Raw genomic sequence first — 22,814 nt, 5'->3', positions numbered from 1 at the left:
ATCAGTAAAGAATTCATACACTTTTGTTCTTCAACACACTACGGGTTAAATGTCTTCAAATTGGAAGAGGACTATCTCCTGATATGGACAGCATTGGTCTTCCCTACCAGATGAAAATCAAGCTCTCCCCAATTATTCCGGCAGACGCAGTAATTAACATTTTGAACCTGATTAGGAGAGTGGCCTGATGTAGGAAGTTGCTGAAGAGACACATATACCCTTTTGTCAGCGAAATCACAAAGACCCAAAGAATGTGCTGGATCAAAGCTGCCGGACTTAAAAGTCAGAAGTCTCCTGGACTGCAGCTCCATCTCTATCTTAGATGACCTTCTACTTGTCCCAAAATATCTACTCCAGTGATGCATTCTACCACCACTGAATATCTCCACTTCTCGTTGTATAAACTGTTGAAACTATAGGCTCCAAGGACCTTGCAGTGTCTTACAGTCAAGTGTTTCAATGCAGAAATGTACCGTATGTAGTTTTTGGCTACTGCCAACAACATGGGTTTTACAGGAGTTAGGTGTTGGTGACCTGTCCTCAGGACAGCAATAGATAGTTTAGAGCAGCACAAGTGTACCTCTCAGACTCCCTTGGAATGCATCAGCCCGTCCATGGCCACAGATCCTCAGCGGTCAACAGATCAGCAAAGAATAGAAGATGACGGCAGCATATCCATATAAGGGTCTTTAATTCTCCATACGTCCATGAATAATGTACAAAAAGAGCAATAAAGTGCAACGTTTCGGCTACATCATAGCATGCTTGAGAAAGGCTATGATGTAGCTAAAACGTTGCACTTTATTGCTCTTTTTGTACATTATTCATGGACGTATGGTGAATTAAAGACCCTTATATGGATATGCTGCCGCCATCTTCTATTCTTTGCTATCCTCAGGACAGGTCATCAATATCAAATCGGTGGGGTCTGACACCCAGCGGCTGTTTTAGACAGCCACCTTCGACTCAGGAAACTATACAATGTACGTAAAAGGAAGAAGACAGCTCTGTTCTCCGTGTAGTGGCCGTGGCGGGGTACTGCAGCTCAGCTTCCATTCAAGTGAATGGCAACTGAGCTACATAAGCCAGTGCTGGAAACTACACAGCATACGGAGCCTCCTGCTTTCGCTGTGTACACTGTATAATTTTTGGTGCCTGTCCAAAAGAGCTGATCAGCAGGGGAGTCGGACCCCCACCGACCTGATATTGATCACCTATCCTAAGGATAGGTCATCAATATCTGTAGCCTCGACAACCCTTTAAAATTTATGAACGTTGGTGCAGAGGCAAATGAGGTTTGTATGTCATTTCTGACAGTGACATGTATGTATTCCTAACTGCTGTCCATACATAATTATTGCTGCACTGACCAGTGCTATCAGATACATAACACCATCATGTTCAGGGTCATAAACTCATATATCATGCGGACATTTTTTTATGTAAAAAACAATACGGTCATTAGTCTCCCAAGAGTCACGGTTTGTTGTATTTTCTTAGTTAGCTCCATTCTGGTCACACTGGAGTTATTGGTAAGAGGAAGAGGGCAGAAGTTACATATATTATAAGCTTTCATTTAAAGCCTGTTCTGTGTGGCTCTTTGGCAATGCAGTGGCTCTCGGCAGCTATACGTCAACATCTGAGCCTGTTTTTTTCATCGGCTACCAGGAACATTCCCAATATCAAAGAGGTGCATTACTAATTTAACACAATGTCAAATAACATATATATGCCTGCTATCTCCACTCCTCCCTACCTCCTTCTGGAGGGGCACTAATCATAGATTCTGCAGTGCTAGTGAGTAGCGGAACAGCAGAGCAGAGTAAGGACTCAGTAAAAGAGGTATGTTGTCTGTGAAGACAGCGTGTAATTACAGTACTACCTTATACTGTGTAAGAGAGGGGCATCCAAGCAGCTGTAAATACAGGCAGTGTGTGTCACGGCCACGGTAATGGCCGTGACTCCTCAACCGCATGCGGTTGCCTGCGGTTTGGTTTAGGTGTTCAATCACAGGTGAGGGCCGCTGGTGTGTGGCCTCACTTGTGGTTGCCGCGGGCAACTAGTTGTATGGTATTGGTTTCAGCAGAGCAGCGTGAGCGGTGCTGGGCAGCTTGCTGCATGGCATGCGGTTGTACCTAACAACCTTCATGTTGGGTGTTGTGTTTGTTTGTCTGGTGTGCACTGCGTTTTGTGTTGTGTGTGCACTAGGACTCTTCCCTTCACTGTGGCTGCCCGTGGCAACGTTTGGTTGGATGTGTACATGTGGTGGCAGTGTCCCGGCCTTCGGGCTGACTCCCAGGACATGGTTGCCACCCATGTCGTTGCCTGCGGCAACAGCCACAGTGTGATCTTGGTTTGGACACTTCCCCTTTAAGTGGTGTTTTCCCTTCCCTGGTGTTGGAAGGGTTAACTCCCTTTCTGTGTGTGTGAGACACTGGTTGTGTCTGTGTGGGTGTGGCCTCTTAGGCCTATAAAGCCTCAGTGTTTGGCATGTGTCAGTGGGTTGCTTCAGCCATGCTTAGCTGGAGCAGCCTCCTGTGTATATCACCTGCCAGTGGGGGCCACCCTTGTGGTCATAGGTTTATCTGTGAAGTTTATGTCTTGATGTTCAGTTGATGTTTTCCTTTGTCTCTGTTTATTTGCAATTATGGATGTCCTGGTTACCTGTGTGTTATGTGTGCTGTGTCCTCTAGTTGTTCTGTGGACATTAGTAGTGCATGCATGGGTTCCAGTCAGCGTGGCTGTGACAGGTACGTGTGGAACTAGTAGTTCGCCTGTCATATCTGTATGTTGTGTTTCCCCATTCCTTGTAGCTTGGCCAGTGAGACCCCTGTTCCTCCATGTCCAGAAGGAACAGGCCGTCTTACCTTGACTCCTAGTTCAGGGACCGGTCGGAGGGTGAGTTAAGGATCCGAGGTTCCTGAGCATGGGCCCTCCTACCTTCAAGGTCGGCCCATGCAGCTAGGAGTTAGGGTCAGGTTAGGGACGCTTTAGGAGGTGACCAGCTCCCTAATCCTGTCGTCCTGGCCGAGCAGCCTAACATCTTCTGGCATCGCACGGCTGAGGGTTTTCCCCATCCTCAGCCGTGACAGTGTGTTTTACACATGTGCCTTTTACACACATTAAGGAGGAAGAGTGGGGAACTCTACCTCGGTAAACAGTATATTCCTGGCAACGCGTTTCAGGACCGTACCAGTCCCGTTGTCAGGTAATATACATCTTGTTGTATAATGCCTGACGAAGGGACCAATGTGGTCCATAAACAAATTGACAAGACAACTAGAAATAAAGTTTTACATTGTCTTCAGCCAAGATTATACTGTTTATCGAGGTAGCGTGGCTTTAAGAGTTCCTTCATCGTTGGAAGCACCTGGACAGCACCTTGGAAACTTCTTTCACTGTTCTTTAGGTTGTTGTGCCCTTTGCACAACAAGCTCAGGTGAGGGGCTCTCTATTCTGGATTCTTGCCTGTCATTTTGCGGTCCAGTCTATGATGCGCTCTCCCCTCTTTTCTTATATATAATGGCACCTTTACATACATTGGTAGTCTCATCCACAATAAACCCTGGCTGTATAAAAACAACTGTGCTGCACAGAGCTCGGCAAGATAATGACACAAAGTATTTATTTGTCAAATATAGGGGTTTCATCTGGTGAGCATTCAGACACATACTGTATATACCAATGGAGCCTTCTTTACTTTTCTTGGCTCAAGATATCGAGAAGAATGACACAAGATGACCAGTTTTGAAAAAAATTAAACTTGAATCCAGAGGAAAAAAAGCAGTCTGGTTTGAGAGCTGCACTTTTACAAGCAGACAAACAACGTGATTTTGTGAACATTCGCATGTTTGATTTCAAGTGTGTGTTTGTATTAATTGTGTGACTTTAGATCACGTGACTTCAGATTCAGGGACTTTAGGAGGGGACTACAATAAGTTAGATTCTTATCACTGCACTATATTGTATTTTTTTTCTATTCTTGCATAATCCCCATTTAGTATGTGTTCCATTATTGACAGCGCAGTCCAGTGCACATCTTGTCCAATGTTTGCAGTCCTGGAACAGTCGTTTGAGGGTGCATATCTTTGTTCAAAATGTCAGCAAATTGCCTGTTTGGAATCGCACATCGTGTATCTAACCGGGCGAGTTTCAACACTGGGAAGCGTTAACAATTTGGAAAAGAGTTTGCTACTCACCGAGCGAGCACTCTATGGGGTAGATGTGGGGGAGGGTGGTAGCGAGGAGGCTCAGGAAAGTGAGGTAGCGAGCTGGATAACAGTTAGAAAGCGGGGTAGAGTAAAGAGTGCCAGGGAGGCTAGCCCTGATCTGACAGACCCCAACAAGTTTGCAAGGTTGGCAGGTGAAGGGGATGTCAGTTTAAGGAGAGCACTGCTGCAGCCGGACCCTTCCTCTGCCAGTCAGGGGAATGTCAGCTCCAGTAAGCAGGGGACCAGGGCAGGCTAGACAGGTGCTGGTAGTGGGAGACTCAATTATTAGGGGTACAGAAAGGGCAATCTGTCACAAAGACCGGGATCATCGAATGGTGTGTTGTCTTCCTGGCACTTGAGTTCGACACATCACGGATCAGGTTAATAGATTATTAGAAAGGGCTGGAGAAGATCCAGCAGTCATGGTCCATATCGGAACCAATGACAAAGTTAGAGGTAGATGGAGCGTCCTTAAAAATATTGTTAGAAAAATATGGTTGCTCTGTAGTGGCAGGATTATCATGTTGCCTTATGTTTCCTGGTCTGGGGGGCCAAGGTTATGGTACACCCACTCCAGACCTACTGAGTTGTTTTGGTTCTTTATTTTGTTTTATACTCTGCTTTGTTCTAGTTATAACAATGTCTTTATACGGTATCCTTTGATGCTTTCTATTATGCTGCAGGGGGAGATGATTATGTTGATTTGGGGGAAAGATAGCAGAGGGGGTGGTGTGAGAGTGAGTACTCCCGATCTTGCTCTTCTCCTGCGATTACATGTTTTTTATCATGTGTTGCATAATATCAGATAATGTTAGGGGGTTTAATTCATCCCATAACAGTAAAAAAGCATTTATTGACTATATAAAACACTCACGTGACATAGTTTGCCTGCAGGAGTCTCACTTCTCCACCACCTCGTCCCCCTCTTTTATTCACTCTCAGTATTCTACCTTCTATACGGCTTTGTCTACATCCAAGACAAGGAGTGTGCTAAGTCTCTTTAAGAATAATTTCCCCTTCCAAGTTAAACAGACCTATTCAGACTCTGATGGCAGATATCTGATTATTTTAGGCACCCTTTACAATACATCCATTTGTGTTGTGAACTCTTATTCCCCTAATGAGCACCCCATTCGTTTTTTCAAGAATTTAGCTGAAATAATGGAACCTCTAGAATACCAGTATCTTATTTGGTGTGGGGATTTCAATTTTGTACTGAACACCACTCTGGACAGGTCGCACACGTCGGTCTCACACCACACAAGAGAGCAAAAACAGATCATTAGCGACACTATGCTCCAACTCTCTCTCTCAGACACTTGGAGAGAACATAATGGATCAGCTAGGGGATACACATACTACTCCTCAGCTCACAATTCTCATACTCGAATTGACTTAATTCTTTCCTCAGCGAATGCACTCCCTCTTCTCCTATACAGTAGACATATTGTCTCAGCCTGGTCTGACCATGATGTTGTTTTTTCATGTTTTTGACTTCTAGAAAGTCGCTTCCCTTTTCTTGGCGCCTCAATGAAGCCCTGCTCTCAGACCCTGCAGTCCAGACTCAGATTGCCACTGAATTGACCAATTTCTTCACCAAGAACACAACGCCTGATTCCTCTCCACACTGGGTATGGTTAGTCTATAAGGCTTTTATCAGAGGTAGACTAATAGCTATTGTGTCAAAGAAGAAAAAGGATAGAGGTCAGGCACAGTCCCAATTAGAGTCTAAGCTAGCTAGACTAGTCCACACTCACCAACAACACCCATTCTTATACCTTCAACAGGCCATCAAAACCACTAAGTTGCAACTAAAGTCCATATTGTCAAATAGGACTGAAAAAGCCTTACGCTGGACTAAAGCTAAGTATTATAAATAGGCCAATAAACCTGATAAATTATTGGCTAGGAAGCTAAAATCCCTGCAATGTATTAACCAAGTCCTGCGGATTCAAACAAAAGAAGGTCAAGTCACTAATAATCCTAACCATATATATAGGACCTTCCATGATTTTTGTAAATGTATATAGTTGTGCCTGCGCTGTCGCTGTGTAATTGTCTCTATATGCACTAAGGCAGATAGAGCCGCTGCTAGGTACCTGGAAGGATATCGGCTGCTCCGATCCCAAAAAATATGCAAAGATAAACAAACTGATGTATGGTACCAGCGCTGGAAAAAGAGGAATGACTGGTTGGTTAATTTTTTATGTTAGTTCGCAATTACCTTATTCCGGTAGGACAATGACTCAGTCAGGTAGGATATACAACGGGTATCCGGTCCAGCAGTAAGGTAAAGCTTGCAGTGCTTCTTGCTCAACCTCAGAGCGTGTATGCCGCCCCGGCCGGTGGCTGGCGTGCGCGCGAGGGAGCTTGTGTTAGTACGAGGTTCCGGAGCGTGTAGCGTGACGTCACGACAGACCTACGGAGCGATCCAGAGACCAAAAAGCGATCCTACACGTTTCGAAGCCTACGGGCTTCTTCGTCAGACGAAGGTCTGTCGTAACGTCACGCTACACGCTCCGGAACCTCGTACTAACACAAGCTCCCTCGCGCGCACGCCAGCCACCGGCCGGGGCGGCATACGCGCTCTGAGGTTAAGCAAGAAAGCACTGCAAGCTTTACCTTACTGCTGGACCGGATACCCGTTGTATATCCTACCTGACTGAGTCATTGTCCTACCAGAATAAGGTAATTGCGAACTAACATAAAAAATTAACCAACCACTCATTCCTCTTTTTCCAGCGCTGGTACCATACATCAGTTTGTTTATCCTTCCATGATTTTTATCAAGCCCTTTATAAGCACCGAAACCCTCAAATGCCCACACTAACTGTCGCCTTAATTTCCAAAGCTAACCACCATAATCCTTACCTCTGACGCTCTTCTACAGCTCGATAGGGAAGTATCAACTGAAGAAGTTGAGATGACCCTTAAAAACCTGAAATTAGGAAAGGACTTGGGCCAGAAGGCCTGACTGCACTCTACTTTAAGAAATTCTCCCCAATCCTCATTCCACACATAAGAACCTACTGTAACCATCTCCTCCAGGGTAATGCAATGCTGGATGAATTCCTGGACAGTCTTATAACAGTTATCCCGAAACCTAACAAGAATCCTTTGTCCCCAGCTAATTATAAACCGATTTCTTTACTAAACCTTGATGCAAAGATCTTTACATCAATTCTAGCTAACAGACTAAACCTTCTACTTCCACTCTTGATCCATCCTGATCTAGTTGGTTTTATCCCGCAAAGAGAAAATTCTCAATGTAATCTCTTGGTCACATGAGCATCAAAGTCCTCTAACCTTACTTTCACTAGACATAGAAAAAGCCTTTGACTGTCTCTCTTGGGAATATATGCTAGCAGTCCTTAAAACTATGGGTTTTCATAGCCCCTTTGTCCAAGCGCTAGCGACTCTCTACTCACACCCTACAGCCTTTCTATAATTACGCTCTACCTCCCCCTCTCCTGTTAATATTGGAAGAGGCACGAGACAAGGATGTCCCTTGTCTCCAGCCCTCTTTGCCCTAGCGATTGAGCCGTTAGCTGCCCTTATACGGCAAGATCCCAATATCACTGGCATTACAATTGGGACCCAGGAACTAAAAGTTAATTTATTTGCGGATGATATGCTCCTTACAATCACCAACCCAGCTGTCTCCCTTCCCAACCTCAATGTTCTCCTACAGGAATTTTCTAGGGCTTCTGGCCTGAAAATTAACCCTTCTAAGGCCTCATGCACACAACCATTTTTGTGGTCCGCTCGGGTGTGGACCTATTCACTTCAATGGGGCCGCAAAAGATGCGGACAGCACTCCGTGTGCATGAGGCCTAAGCACGGTCGTGTGCATGAAGGCCTAAGTCTGAGGTCCTTCATTGTAATACCCCTGCCAATACTGTTGCCCTGATAAAAAGGGAATTTGGTGTCCGCACCTGTCCTGTACAAATTATCCTATCTGGGAATATTCCTCACCTCACAACTGTCCAATATATACAAAGTGAACTACATTCCCCTCCTCAGAGAAATGAGGTCTGACCTGGCCAAATGGGACTCGCCGCTACTGTCTTGGTTAGGTAGAATCCATTAATATTGCTGCGTCTATTATATTTATTCAGAACCTTACCCATCCCGGTCCCCATAGCTGATCTACATTGACTACATAGAGACCTCTCCTCTTTCATCTGGGCGCGTTAAAGCCGAGGATTAAACTGGAAATTATGTTTCTCCATAAGCGATTAGGTGGACTTTCAGTCCCCAAATTCATAAAATATTACAAAGCAGCTTGCCTAGCACAGCTTCTTTTGGTCCATGGTCGCCGACTCCCCCCGATATGGGTTGCCTTGGAGACATACATGATTGCCCCATTTTCCTGGCCTGCATTGTTTTGGGATACAAAACCTTTCCCTACTGACCTAAAATCTAAGGCCCTATTGCCTTTCTACGCTATCCAATTATGGCGATCGGTCCATTTTAAGGCTGGCCTCCAATCCAGACCTGCTCCCCTCACTCCTCTACTGACTAACCCGGCCTTCCCACTTGGGATCGACTTGAGTGGTTTCTCATGGTGGTCCGCCAACCGCTTGACAAAATTGCACGACTTTGTTATTGCTGGTAAATTACCTTCTGCAGATCAGTTCTGGAAGCTATAGACTATCCAGATCTTGCCCTTTTGGCGGTCCATTGTGGGGACTGATTCATTTCCTGCTCTCCTTTTGAACGTTTTATCTTATATTCTTTTAGAAGAGTATGACTGATATCTCTTCTCTATTGTTGGTTAAATACTCCATCTGGTGATATCAAGTTGCCCTTTATGTTAAAGTGGGAGGAGGACATCCACTGCTCAATGTCTTTAGCTAGATGGCACACGTGTTGTGAAACCATCACTAGGGGCAGTTGGCAAATATCCCTGGTGGAAACTTCCTTTAAGGTCCTCCACAAGGCTACATCGTATATATCCCTTGATTTCAAATCTTTGTTTCCGAGGCTGCAGCGCTATTGGATCAATGTACCATATATGGTGGGCATGCCTTATAGCAAGCTCGTTTTGGTCAAAAGTTTGTGCAGTCCTGTTGGACATTTTAGGCACCAATTTCCATAAGACCCCATCGGTTTGTCTCCTTCGGCGATAAGCCTGTAAGATTAAAATACGCCCCATTTAAATTGGCCCAACACTTTCTGCTCGCTGCACGCATCGACGTAGTGGCCAAATGGCGATCCACCGCCCTCTGTCTTTCTGAAGTTGTGCAGCGGATGCATAGAATGGCCATATATGAAAAAATTGCAGCCACTATAGAGGATAAGATGAAATCTTACTCGAAACTCTGGCAGCCGTGGCTGACCTCCTCCCACACTTCTCACAGGATACTCTACTTGTCATTATAAAAGTTGGTTAGATGTTTTTGACCACCGATAATGTATACTCCAAGAACCCTGGGGTACATTCTGCCTGAAAAAAGCCTTACTTTTAACAGGATACCATGTTTTCTTTTTTTTTTTTTTTTGTTTGTGAATCTTTTGATTTGATTGTTGCTACTACTATCATTATTTTATTAACCATGTGGAGAATAAATAGAAAAGGCGGCACTCACCAGTGTGGATAAAAACGATTCTCTATTCATCCATTAAAATCTTCGGGCAGGAGCATACAGTGCTTTACACAGGAAAGGTTCACGGCGACGGCCGTTTCGCGCTGTTTTGCGCTTCGTCTGGCCACTGACCTCATTGCGCTACCCCATGCAATATATAAACGTCATTGCATCTGGTTACCTAGGTAACGCAGATGCTTTTCTTTTCTAAAATCATAAGTGTGAGCCACAATCCCAGCAAAGGAAATGCAACGCGAATTACCACCATGCATATTTCGACATGTTTTGATGAGTCTAGTACATCCTTTGCCGGTCTTTAGAGAATTCAAGTGTTCTCTAAACCTTTTAAATAAAGGGCGGATGGTTTCCCCTATATAGAAGGCGCCACACTGGCAAGTCACCAAATAGACAACATAATTGCTTTTACACGTGATGAACTGCGCCACAATATGTGACTCTTCCCCTGCAAAAAGAGCAGTTACCACATTTATAGTTGCCCACAGGTCTATTGGATGATAACCAGTTGTCTGCCCTCTTGCTCCGGAATCTGCTCCTCACTATTTTGTCCTTAATGGTGTGGCATTTTTTAAAAGCTATGAGTGGTCTATTGTCTTTTATCTCTTCTAACCCTTCCTCATTTTTCAAGATGTTCCAATTATTACAAATGGTACGTCTAATCAACTCAGCTGTATTTAAATGTGAATACGAATCTCTCCCTTTTATCTTGGACTCGTCTCTTGTCTCTATATAACAATTCCTGCTGAGTGACTGAGCCTGCTTTCTTTCTTGCTGTCTGTATGTCCTTTTCGCTATATCCCTTACCAAGCAGTCTGCCTTTTAATTCTTCTGATTGCCTGTTATATCCCTCTTCAGTATTATTTATACTGCTTTAGGCCCCATGCACACGACCGTTGTTTGGGTCCGCATCCGAGCAATGCGGGCCCATTCACTTCAATGGGGCCGCAAAAGATGTGGACATCACTCCATATGCTCTGGGTAGTTGAAGTCCCCCATAATAACCAACTCATGATTTGCCGCCTAGTCTATCTCGTTTAGTAGCAGATTTTCTGTTGACTCTGGTATATTAGGTGGTTTATAATAAACTCCTATTAGTATTTTATCATTGTTTTGCCTCCATCTATTTCTACTCACAGTGACTCCACATGTTCATGTCCCTCACTTATATCTTCGCGGAGTGTGGGCTTTAGACAGGATTTTACATAAAGGCAGACCCTCTCTCCGGTTTTGGCGATCCTTTCTAAACAGACTGTAACCTTCTACAATAACTGCCCAGTCATAGCTATCATCCAGCCATGTCACAGTTATTCCCACTATGTCATAGTCCTCCTCAAACATCACTAATTCCAGTTAACCAGTTAGTTTTATTAGTCAGGCTTCTGGCATTAGTATACATACAATTAGGAGGTTTATGTATATTTTTTACTCCTACACCTTTCCTTCTGAACTCTTCTAGTCCCTCCTTCCATTCCTCCCCCAGTCCCATTACCTTGCCCCCGGTCTCTAGCTGCACTATCTTCCCATCCTGTAACGTAATTACCCTCCCCCCAGTCCCTAGTTTAAACACTCCTTCAACCTTCTAGCCATCTTCTCCCCCAACACAGCTCCCCCTTCCCCATTGAGGTGCAGACCATCCCTACGATAGAGCCTGTAGCCGGCCCAATTCTCCAGGAACCCAAACCCCTCCTTCCTACACCAGTTCTTGAGCCACTTGTTAACCTCCCTAATCTCCCGCTGCCTTTCTTGTGTGGCTCATGGTATAGGTAGTATTTCGGAAAACACTACCTTTGAGGTTCTTGCTTTAAGCTTGTGACCTAAATCCCTAAAATCATTTTCAGTTACAAAGTATATTTTATTGAGGAATAACAAAAGGTATGGTTATAAAACCATTAACAATATTGCAGAGTTGCACCTCATGCAGGAGGCGATTAATGATAGGCATGTGAATTTATGCATGTAGTCTCAAGCAACCAGGAACTGGTGAGCAAGAGAGCAATAAAATAATAAGATGGCCTACAGACTAGTGGCCACCGTAAACCTTCAGCCACGAACTCCCTACTGCACCATAGAAGCTTTCACCCAGACAACGTTAAGAGATCAGTACCCTATGATCAGTTCATACGGTTAAGACCGCATGCACACAAACGGAAGCCGCCCGTGTTGCCTTCTGCAATTTGCGGAACGGAACGGGCATCGGCAATATAAATGCCTATTCCTGTCTGCAAAGAGAGAAAAACTAACCCTAAAATGTTCTTCAGTTATATAAATGGTAAAAAGTATAAATCTGAAGGTGTCGGCCCTCTACAGAGTAATGAGGGTGGAGTTGCAGAGAGTAATGAGGAGAAAGCAAAGTTATTAAATATTTTTTTCTCCACTGTATTCATTGAGGAAAATAAACTGATGAAATGAAGAATGTAAAAGTAAATTCCCCATTAAAAGTGCCCTGTCTGACCCAGGAAAAAGGACAGCGCTCTCTTAAAGCGATTAAAATAGACAAATCGCCAGGACCAGATGGCATACACGCCCTTATTCTAAGAGAATTAAGTAATGTCGTAGCCAGACCCTTATTTCTGATATTTAAGGACTAAAAATTTCAATCTTTCATGGACTCAATATGCCCCTCACGGAATACCTTGGGGTGTCTTCTTTCCGAAATGGGGTCACATGTGGGGTATTTATACTGCCCTGGCTTTTTAGGGGCCCTAAAGCGTGAGAAGAAGTCTGGAATATAAATGTCCAAAAATGTTTACGCATTTGGATTCTGTGAGGGGTATGGTGAGTTCATGTGAGATTTTATTTTTTGACACAAGTTAGTGGAATATGAGACTTAGTAAGAAAAAACAAACAAAAAAATATATATTTCCGCTAACTTGAGCCAAAAAAATGTCTGAATGGAGCCTTACAGGGGGGGTGATCAATGACAGGGGGGTGATCACCCATATAGACTCCCTGATCACCTCCATCATTGATCACCCCCCTGTCACTGATCACCCCCCCTGTCAGGCTCCATTCAGACGTCCGTATGATTTTTACGGATCCATGGATACATGGATCGGATCCGCAAAACACATGCGGGCGTCTGAATGGAGCCTTACAGGGGGGTGATCAATGACAGGGGGTGATCAGGGAGTGTATATGGGTGATCACCCCCTGTCATTGATCACCCCCCTGTAAGGCTCCATTCAGACGTCCGCATGTGTTTTGCGGATCCGATCCATGTATCCATGGATCCGTAAAAATCATACGGACGTCTGAATGGAGCCTTGCAGGGGGGTGATCAATGACAGGGGGTGATCAGGGAATCTATATGGGTGATCACCCGCCTGTCATTGATCACCCCCTGTAAGGCTCCATTCAGACGTCCGCATGTGTTTTGCGGATCCGATCCATGTATCCATGGATCCGTAAAAATCATACGGACGTCTGAATGGAGCCTTGCAGGGGGGTGATCAATGACAGGGGGGTGATCAATGACAGGGGGTGATCAGAGAATCTATATGGGTGATCACCCGCCTGTCATTGATCACCCCCCTGTAACGCTCCATTCAGACGTCCGTATGTGCTTTGCGGATCCGATCCATGTATCTGTGGATCCGTAAAAATCATACGGACGTCTGAACGGAGCCTGACAGGGGGGTGATCAATGACAGGGGGGTGATCAATGACAGGAGGGGTGATCAGGGAGTTTATATGGGGTGATCAGGGGTTTATAAGGGGTTAATAAGTGACAGGGGGGGGGTGGGGGGTGGAGTGTAGTGTTTGGTGCGACTTCACTGACCTACCTGTGTCCTCTGGTGGTCGATCCTAACAACAGGGACCACCAGAGGACCAGGTAGTAGGTATATTAGACGCTGTTATCAAAACAGCGTCTAATATACCTTTAGGGGTTAAAAAAAATCACATCTCCAGCCTGCCAGCGAGCGATCGCCGCTGGCAGGCTGGAGATCCACTCGCTTACCTTCTGTTCCTGGTGAGCGCTCACAGGAAATCTCGGGTATCGCGAGATGACGCGCCGATGCGTCCAGGAGGAACAAATCAACCACCACCCGGACGCATCGGCGCGTTAGGCGGTCGGGAGGTGGTTAAGGCCCCTTTCACACGGGCGATAATTCCGCGCGGGTGCAATGCGTGAGGTGCATTGCACCCACACTGAATCCGGACCGATTCACTTCAACGGGGCTGTGCAGATGAGCGGGGATTTTCACGCATCGCTTGTGCGTTGCGTGAAAATCGCAGCATGTTCTATATTCTGCGTTTTTCACGCAACTCCAGCCCCATAGAAATGAATAGGGCTGCGTGAAAATCGTATAGCATCCGCAAGCAAGTGCGAATGCAATGCGATTTTCACACATGGTTGCTAAGAGATGATGTTAGTAAATTGATATTCTATCTTCATTCAGCAGGACCTGCGCTGACGTCACCGCGCTCACCACGATGATTACGTCATCAAAGGTCCTTTTGCAGGTCCTCAAGGAAGAAGAAAGAAGACGATGCCGGATGCGCTATCAAGTGGAGTAGGTGAGTTAATCGTCTTTATTTTTTAACGCCTCAAGCAACCTTTTACAAACCGGATTCCCAAAAAGTTGGGACACTATACAAATCGTGAATAAATACTGAATGCAATGATGTGGAGGTGCCAACTTCTAATATTTTATTCAGAATAGAACATAAATCACGGAACAAAAGTTTAAACTGAGAAAATGTACCATTTTAAGGGAAAAATATGTTGAATCAGAATTTCATGGTGTCAACAAATCCCCAAAAAGTTGGGACAAGGCCATTTTCACCACTGTGTGGCATCTCCCCTTCTTCTTACAACACTCAACAGACGTCTGGGGACCGAGGAGACCAGTTTCTCAAGTTTAGAAATAGGAATGCTCTCCCATTCTTGTCTAATACAGGCCTCTAACTGTTCAATCGTCTTGGGCCTTCTTTGTTGCACCTTCCTCTTTATGATGCGCCAAATGTTCTCTATAGGTGAAAGATCTGGACTGCAGACTGGCCATTTCAGTACCCGGATCCTTCTCCTACGCAGCCATGATGTTGTGATTGATGCAGAATGTGGTCTGGCATTATCTTGTTGAAAAATACAGGGTCTTCCCTGAAAGAGATGACGTCTGGATGGGAGCATATGTTGTTCTAGAACCTGAATATATTTTTCTGCATTGATGGTGCCTTTCCAGACATGCAAGCTGCCCATGCCACACGCACTCATGCAACCCCATACCATCAGAGATGCAGGCTTCTGAACTGAGCGTTGATAACAACTTGGGTTGTCCTTGTCCTCTTTGGTCCGGATGACATGGCGTCCCAGATTTCCAAAAAGAACTTCGAATCGTGACTCGTCTGACCACAGAACAGTCTTCCATTTTGCCACACTCCATTTTAAATGATCCCTGGCCCAGGGAAAACGCCTGAGCTTGTGGATCTTGCTTAGAAATGGCTTCTTCTTTGCACTGTAGAGTTTCAGCTGGCAACGGCGGATGGCACGGTGGATTGTGTTCACTGACAATGGTTTCTGGAAGTATTCCTGAGCCCATTCTGTGATTTCCTTTACAGTAGCATTCCTGTTTGTGGTGCAGTGTCGTTTAAGGGCCCGGAGATCCAGTATGGTTTTACGGCCTTGACCCTTACGCACAGAGATTGTTCCAGATTCTCTGAATCTTCGAATGATGTTATTCACAGTTGATGATGATAGATGCAAAGTCTTTGCAATTTTTCGCTGGGTAACACCTTTCTGATATTGCTCCACTATCTTTCTGCGCAACATTGTGGGAATTGGTGATCCTCTACCCATCTTGGCTTCTGAGAGACACTGCCACTCTGAGAAGCTCTTTTTATACCCAATCATGTTGCCAATTGACCTAATTAGTGTTAATTGTCTTCCAGCTCTTTGTTATGCTCAAATTTACTTTTACCAGCCTCTTATTGCTACTTGTCCCAACTTTTTTGGGATTTGTTGACACAGTGAAAATTTTGAATCAACGTATTTTTCCTTTAAAATGATACATTTACTCGGATTAAACGTTTGATCTGTCATCTACGTTCTATTACAAATAAAATATTGACATTTGCCATCTCCACATCATTGCATTCAGTTTTTATTCACGATTTGTATAGTGTCCCAACTTTTTTGGAATCCGGTTTGTACGAATCATCCTGTATTAAGACTGCTATTATTTTCCCTTATAACCATGTTATAAGGGAAAATATTAACATCTACACAACACCGAACGCAAACCCGAACTTCAGTGAAGAAGTTCGGGTCTGGGTAACACATTCAGTTTTTTATCGCATTTCACCCACGCGATACAAACTGAACGCAACGCTAGTGCAGTCAAAACTGACTGAAATTGTGTGCGCACTCGTGCGTGTTTCCCACAATGCACCCGGGACGCATCCGGAGCAAATCTAGGACGCCCGTGTGAAAGACGCCTGGATTTGCTCCAGATGCGTCGCGTGTGCATTGCTGGAAACCCGCGCGAGTGCGCACACAATTTCAGTCAGTTATGACTGCGATTGCGTTGTTCAGTTTTTATTGCGCAGGTGCAATGCATTTTGCACGCGTGTGATAAAAAACTGAATGTGGTGCCCAGACCCGAACCCGGACATCTTCACTGATGTTCGGGTTTGGGTTAGATGTTCTGTAGATTTTATTATTTTCCCTTATAACATGGTTATAAGGGAAAATAATAGCATTCTTAATATAGAATGCTTACAAAAATGTCGATTGAGGGGTTAAAAAATAAAAAAAATGAACTCACCTCATCCACTTGATCGCGCAGCCGGCATCGTCTTCTTCTTTCAGGACCTGCAAAAGGACCTGTGATGACATAATTGCACTCACCACGTGGTGCGGATGCAATGCGATTTTCATGCATAGGTTGCTAGGAGATGATGTTAGCAAATTGACAAAAGGATCTTTCTATCTTCATTCAGCAGGACCTGCGCTGACGTCACTACACTCACCATGTGGTGAGCGAGATTACGTCATCAAAGGTCCTTTTGCAGGTCCTGAAATAAGAAGAAAGAAGACGATGCCGGCTGCGCGATCAATTGGATAAGGTGAGTACATATTCTTTTTTTTAATCCCTCAATCAACATTTTAATAAGCATTCTGTATTAAGAATGCTATTATTTTCCCTTATAACCATGTTATAATGGGAAATAATACAGTGAATTTACTTTAATGGGGTCCAGGGTTGCTCATCCCTATCATCTCCTAGCAATCATGCGTGAAAATCGCACCGCATCCGCACTTGCTTGCGATTTTCACGCAGCCCCATTCATTTCTATCGGGCCAGCGTTGTGTGAAAAACGCAGAATATAGAACATGCTGCGATTTTCACCGCTCATCTGCACAGCCCCATTGAAGTGAATGGGTCTGAATTCAGTGCGGGTGCAATGCGTTGAGCTCACGCATTGCACCCACGCGGAAAACTCGCCCGTGTGAAAGGGGCCTAAGAGATGCTATCGTGGAGTACCTCAATAAAAATAAGCAAATAACGCCATATCAGCATGGCTTCATGAGGGATCGGTCATGTCAAACTAATTTAATCAGTTTCTATGAGGAGGTAAGTTCTAGACTTGACAGCGGCGAATCAATGGATGTCGTATATCTGGACTTCCCCAAAGCATTTGACACTGTACCACATAAAAGGTTATTATATAAAATGAGAATGCTCGGACTGGTAGAAAACGTCTGTAAGTGGGTAAGTAACTGGCTCAGTGATAGAAAACAGAGGGTGGTTATTAACGGTACACACTCAGATTGGGTCACTGTCACTAGTGGGGTACCTCAGGGGTCAGTATTGGGTCCTATTCTCTTCAATATATTTATTAATGATCTTGTAGAAGGCTTGCACAGTAAAATATCAATTTTTGCAGATGACACTAAACTGTGTAAAGTAATTAACACAGAAGAGGACAGTATACTGCTACAGAGTGATCTGGATAGATTGGAGGCTTGGGCAGATAGGTGGCAGATGAGGTTTAACACTGACAAATGTAAGGTTATGCACATGGGAAGGAATAATGCAAGTCACCCGTACATACTAAACGGTAAAATACTGGGAAACACTGACATGTAAAAGGACCTAAGAATTTTAGTGAACTGCAAACTAAGCTGTAGAAACCAGTGTCAGGCAGCTGCTGCCAAGGCCAATAAGATATCATGGGTTGCATCAAAAGGGGCATAGATGCCCGTGATGAGAACATAGTCCCACCACTTTACAAATCACTAGTCAGACCACACATGGAGTACTGTGTACAGTTCTGGGCTCCTGTGAACAAGGCAGACATAGCAGAGATAGAGAGGTTTCAGAGGAGGGCAACTAAAGTAATAACTGGAATGGGTGGACTACAGGGTTAGGGTTAGGGTTAACCCTAACCCTGAAAGATTATCAAAATTTGGTTTATTCACTTTTGAAAAAAAAAAAACTGAGGGGAGATCTAATTACTATGTATAAATATATCAGGGGTCAGTACAGAGATCTCTCCTATCATCTATTTATTCCCAGGACTGTGATGAGGGGACATCCTCTGCGTCTGGAGGAAAGAAGGTTTCTACACAAATATAGAAGAGGATTCTTTACGGTAAGAGCAGTGAGACTATGGAACTCTCTGCCTGAGGAGGTGGTGATGGTGAGTACAATAAAGGAATTCAAGAGGGGCATGGATGTATTTCTGGAGCGTAATAATATTACAGGCTATAGCTACTAGAGAGGGGTCGTTGATCCAGGGAGTTATTCTGATTGCCTGATTGGAGTCGGGAAGGAATTTTTTTCCCCTTAAGTGGGGGAAATTGGCTTCTACCTCACAGTTTTTTTTTGCCTTCCTCTGGATAATATTGCAGGATAACAGGCCGAACTGGATGGACAGAGGGCTTTTTTTCGGCCTTATAAACTATGTTACAACATCCAAAAGAGTAACTCAAAGTTTTTATTTTCTTCAAAGCAGGTCAGGTGGGGAATAAGTGTTAACAGGAAAGTTTGTTCCAGATAATCTGCCCAAATATCGGGCAGTGTAAATCCATATTTAGGAACATACTTTCCTCTGCTTTACTTATACATATTTATTATACTTAAGATTGATTTTTATAGATAATGGGCACAATCCTCTGTGTAAATATGCACAAATTGCAATCTGCCTAACCTGCAGGACTAGGGAGGAAGAGTCTCCAGGACCAATGATCCCCTGACATCGAATACTAAAGCCTGCAGCTGTTCATAGCAGTCATTATCACAGCCTATATAGAAAGTCACCCCATATACATACTACTGTATGTATTAATATGTGTTCAATTATTAGCCTGTTATATTAATCATATGGGAAAGCTATTGCGCCTTTCATCTGGAGCTATGAGGATAGTCTCCCTCCAGTGTAAAGCAGACTTGTGATCCTCTCCTTACACCACTCTAATCCACTGTCTAATGAGGTGTGTGAGCTCCCAGGGTTGCAGCTAATTACTCCCAAGGAGATCATTATCAACCAAAGAGCAGGACTTTTCAATAGCCAGAACTATTCTGCATAGACTGCTCCATGCACACTTAATGTCCGTGCAAGAAATGTAGCAAATTCCAGTACAACTACCTTCAGGAAAGTGCAAAGTAGAGATATTCAGAAGCACATTAAATAGATTTTATCAAGCTCTGCACTCCATAACAAAGGCTTAAAAAAATTGCAAAAATAGGACTTTGCAACTCATTGGGTTTATTTGCACAAAAAACGTTTTATACCAAATCGCTCCTGTTTTAAAACTGCCTTTAAAAATTTCCCATAGAATAATAGCATCTACCAATTATTCAGTCTGAATAATCTTTATTGTAATCCACACAAGCCATAGTGACTCAAAAGTCCGGAACCACCTAAGTATCGTTAAGACTCCTTGCACATCAGGAGATCATTTTTAATCTTAAAGGAAATGTGTCACTAAATGTATTATCTGCCAGATAGTATCACATCTCCTTTTTTTTTTCTAATCTGTTTTTAATTTCTGGTTGTAGATTTTTTTAATTCTATTTCCTGAACATGGGACGGCCATCTTGCCTGAACTCCATGGGCCGTAGACACAATGGTCAAGAGGGGACCCTATTGACTTACATTGGAGAGTCTTCTAGGCATGCTCTGTGACCTGTGCAGAGGTCATTGTACAACGGAAGATTTGACATTCACCTATTGTGAATGGAGGATCCTGGTATCTATACACAGAGGTGATATCATTACAGGCAGGATTAGAATGAGTTAAGAATGATCAGATCTTGGCACAAGGAAGAGGGGAAACATCCTGCGACATTTATTTGGGGAATCTTTTCTTTTTCCCTCATTTTCTTGTCTCCCTTTTGATAAAAAAAAAAAACATACTGGGATCAACTGTAAAATAAGTATAGGGTGGATATCATGCCTTGACTGTTAAATGTCATGCATCTAATAAACGTAAAGGATTTTTATTTGAGTGCTGGATTTCAAGGATTTCTTGCGAAATACCCACTGAACGGGTCGAAGTTTTTGAATGTGTGGGATATGAAAATAAAACTTTTTACATGAATAAAATTTTTTACAAGATTTTTATTTTTACTTACATTTACTTAAATTTTTTACATTGTGACCAAAGGACAAATATTAAAATATTCACTGTGGATTTTTTAATGTATTTAGGGGGAAATGTTAGTTTAAAAAAAAGCACAATTGAATTGGAGCTACTGCTGTTTCCTGTGGCTTTATGCATAGTGTGATAGCTACTGGAAATTCCCTTACTACATGAAAACAGTCCATGAATTTAATACGTGACAATATCCGATCTTCATTATCCTGTGTGATCATCCCTTGTCAATGAGGGAACATCCAGGCCATTTCCTATTCACTTTAGATCACATACTGTCATCTATCTACCTTCCTCCGGAGAAGCTCTCACCCCCCCAGAGCTCCAAATAGACACCCAGTAATGACATTGACCCACTATGACATTCCTGCCATAGGAGACAAGTGTGCACACAAAATAATGACAGCCATAAGCGGGGTTAGAATACTCAAACAGGTTAAGTTTTGTCTTGGGAACAAAATAAGGGTAGCAACATTATATATTGTGATGTATGAGATTTTACAAAACATATCCAAGAACGCATTTTATAGACATTAGCACTTGATGTATGAGCAGCAGTCATGGCAGTAAAACCATGTTAGACATTGTATGAGATCCCGAATATCATGAAATAAATGCAGAACTTCCATATATTTCCTTGCTTGTAAAAATAATAATAATCTTTCAAATATTTTTTGCTTTCTAGCGTTTCAGCACAAGTAAAATCTCTGGGGGACTTAGCAGAAATTCACATTATAAATGATTCAGATCAGGCAGTGCTTCAGAAATGCACAATTCTGTTCTAATACTAAATCTACAACGTATTGATTTTTTTCCCCTGTAAAAACAGAATGCTGACCCGATGGAGACATGCAGATGAGAGTTTTAACTTCTTCTAAGTCCTGGGTCATTTTCATTATTTGACAAGGTTGGAGCTTATACAACAGTGAACCATCTGTATTGCATACCGTTTTGTTTGTTTTTAGTCTTTTGAGTTTGACTTTGTCAGATGATGCATAGAAAAAGTACAAAAAGTGTTCATAGCAATTAAACCGCACCCAGTGCAATACAAAAAGGTTAAAGTCAATAAAAGGGACAACAAAAAGTACATATACCATATAAACTGCCCTACAGGGTGATGTAAACTAGATGATTCAATATAGATGGCAATGGAAACAAATATTGAGCTCTTAAGACTAGTGTATTAATTTTAAAAAAAATATTGTCTACGGGTACAGATAATTTGCTTCCATAAAGGTCCCTTCAAGTATGGCATACCAAAAATCTTATAATTAAACATTTGGACCATGTAGGAGACTGCCATGTATTTGTCATGGAGGTTGGCTAGTTTACTATTTTTGTATGTGAAAGTTTACAGTTTTATTACTTGTTTCTATAGGTACAGTAAATCCATGAACCAGATCTGCATACATACAAATCCATGCATGATGACCACATCCAGGACATAACTGAGAGAATACATTTTGGAAATTTCCTCTAGAAAAAATGATCTTCTGTAGCCATGAGGACATTGGCCATATTGTTTGCCTGTGGCCACATTTAGAGAAGCATCTGATTTGATCAATGAGCATGAGCACACATTTCCTCAGGTAACAGATAAATTACATCACATTGATCAAATCTGTTACACTAACTTAAGTTAATAAGATTGAAAAAATGCATTTCCGTCAAGTCCGACCTGCAAGCGTTAATCTACTGGAAGGCAAAAACCCCTATTAGGTTGTCACTATTGCCCCATATTAGTGGAAAAAGCCTTTCCTATTGCAAATATAGCAAATGAGAATAAATGCTTGGATCAAAGTCACTTCACCAAAAATCTAGTAAATGTAACTTGAAATATTATTACTTTCAAGAAAGGCATCCACGGCTCCTCTTGAACTTGTTCAATAAATTGACCATCATAACCGCCTCTGGTGGAGAGCCCCATAGTCTCACTGTTCTTACAGTAAAGAATCTCTGTCTAGGATGATGGTGAATCCTTCTTTCCTCTGGATGTAGAGGATGCCCTCTATGTTTTTTCAGTAAATCACATAAAAAAAATATATGTTTGGTGAAGTTCCTTCACACAGTATTCTGTATATCAATATGGTATATGTTCCCTATAAGGCTAAATACTATATATAAAAATAGCATCTTTTTTTTTAAAGGGACTGTAACACAGTCATAGTCAGTGAAGAAACCAGCCATATGTATTAGCTTTCTAAGCACAGAAACCACTATTCTCAACATGGTAGGGCTATACCCTGAAGGTAAGTGTTCTGCCTTCCATACAGAGGTCTCTGGTTTAAAAACCAAGATGGATTTATACATTTTTTCTTCTGTTAATCTTTCCCCCACATTTAATTAATAAATAATGAACTTTCTAATTTCCAGGGCACTATAAAGTCTAAGTGACTC

The 22,814-nt window shown here is 43.0% G+C and overlaps 1 protein-coding gene across 1 annotated transcript in view; it reads right to left on the bottom strand.

Annotated features, from left to right (window-relative positions):
• MEGF11 (multiple EGF like domains 11) overlaps positions 1 to 22,814 on the bottom strand; it is a 344,912-nt gene that overhangs the window by 84,267 nt on the left and 237,831 nt on the right. The gene's annotated exons all lie outside the window — the stretch shown is intronic.

Source organism: Bufo gargarizans, chromosome 2 (genome assembly GCF_014858855.1).
Source record: "Bufo gargarizans isolate SCDJY-AF-19 chromosome 2, ASM1485885v1, whole genome shotgun sequence".
In the NCBI taxonomy this organism is placed as follows: domain Eukaryota; kingdom Metazoa; phylum Chordata; class Amphibia; order Anura; family Bufonidae; genus Bufo; species Bufo gargarizans.
This window is presented reverse-complemented; position numbering and strand designations above follow the sequence as displayed.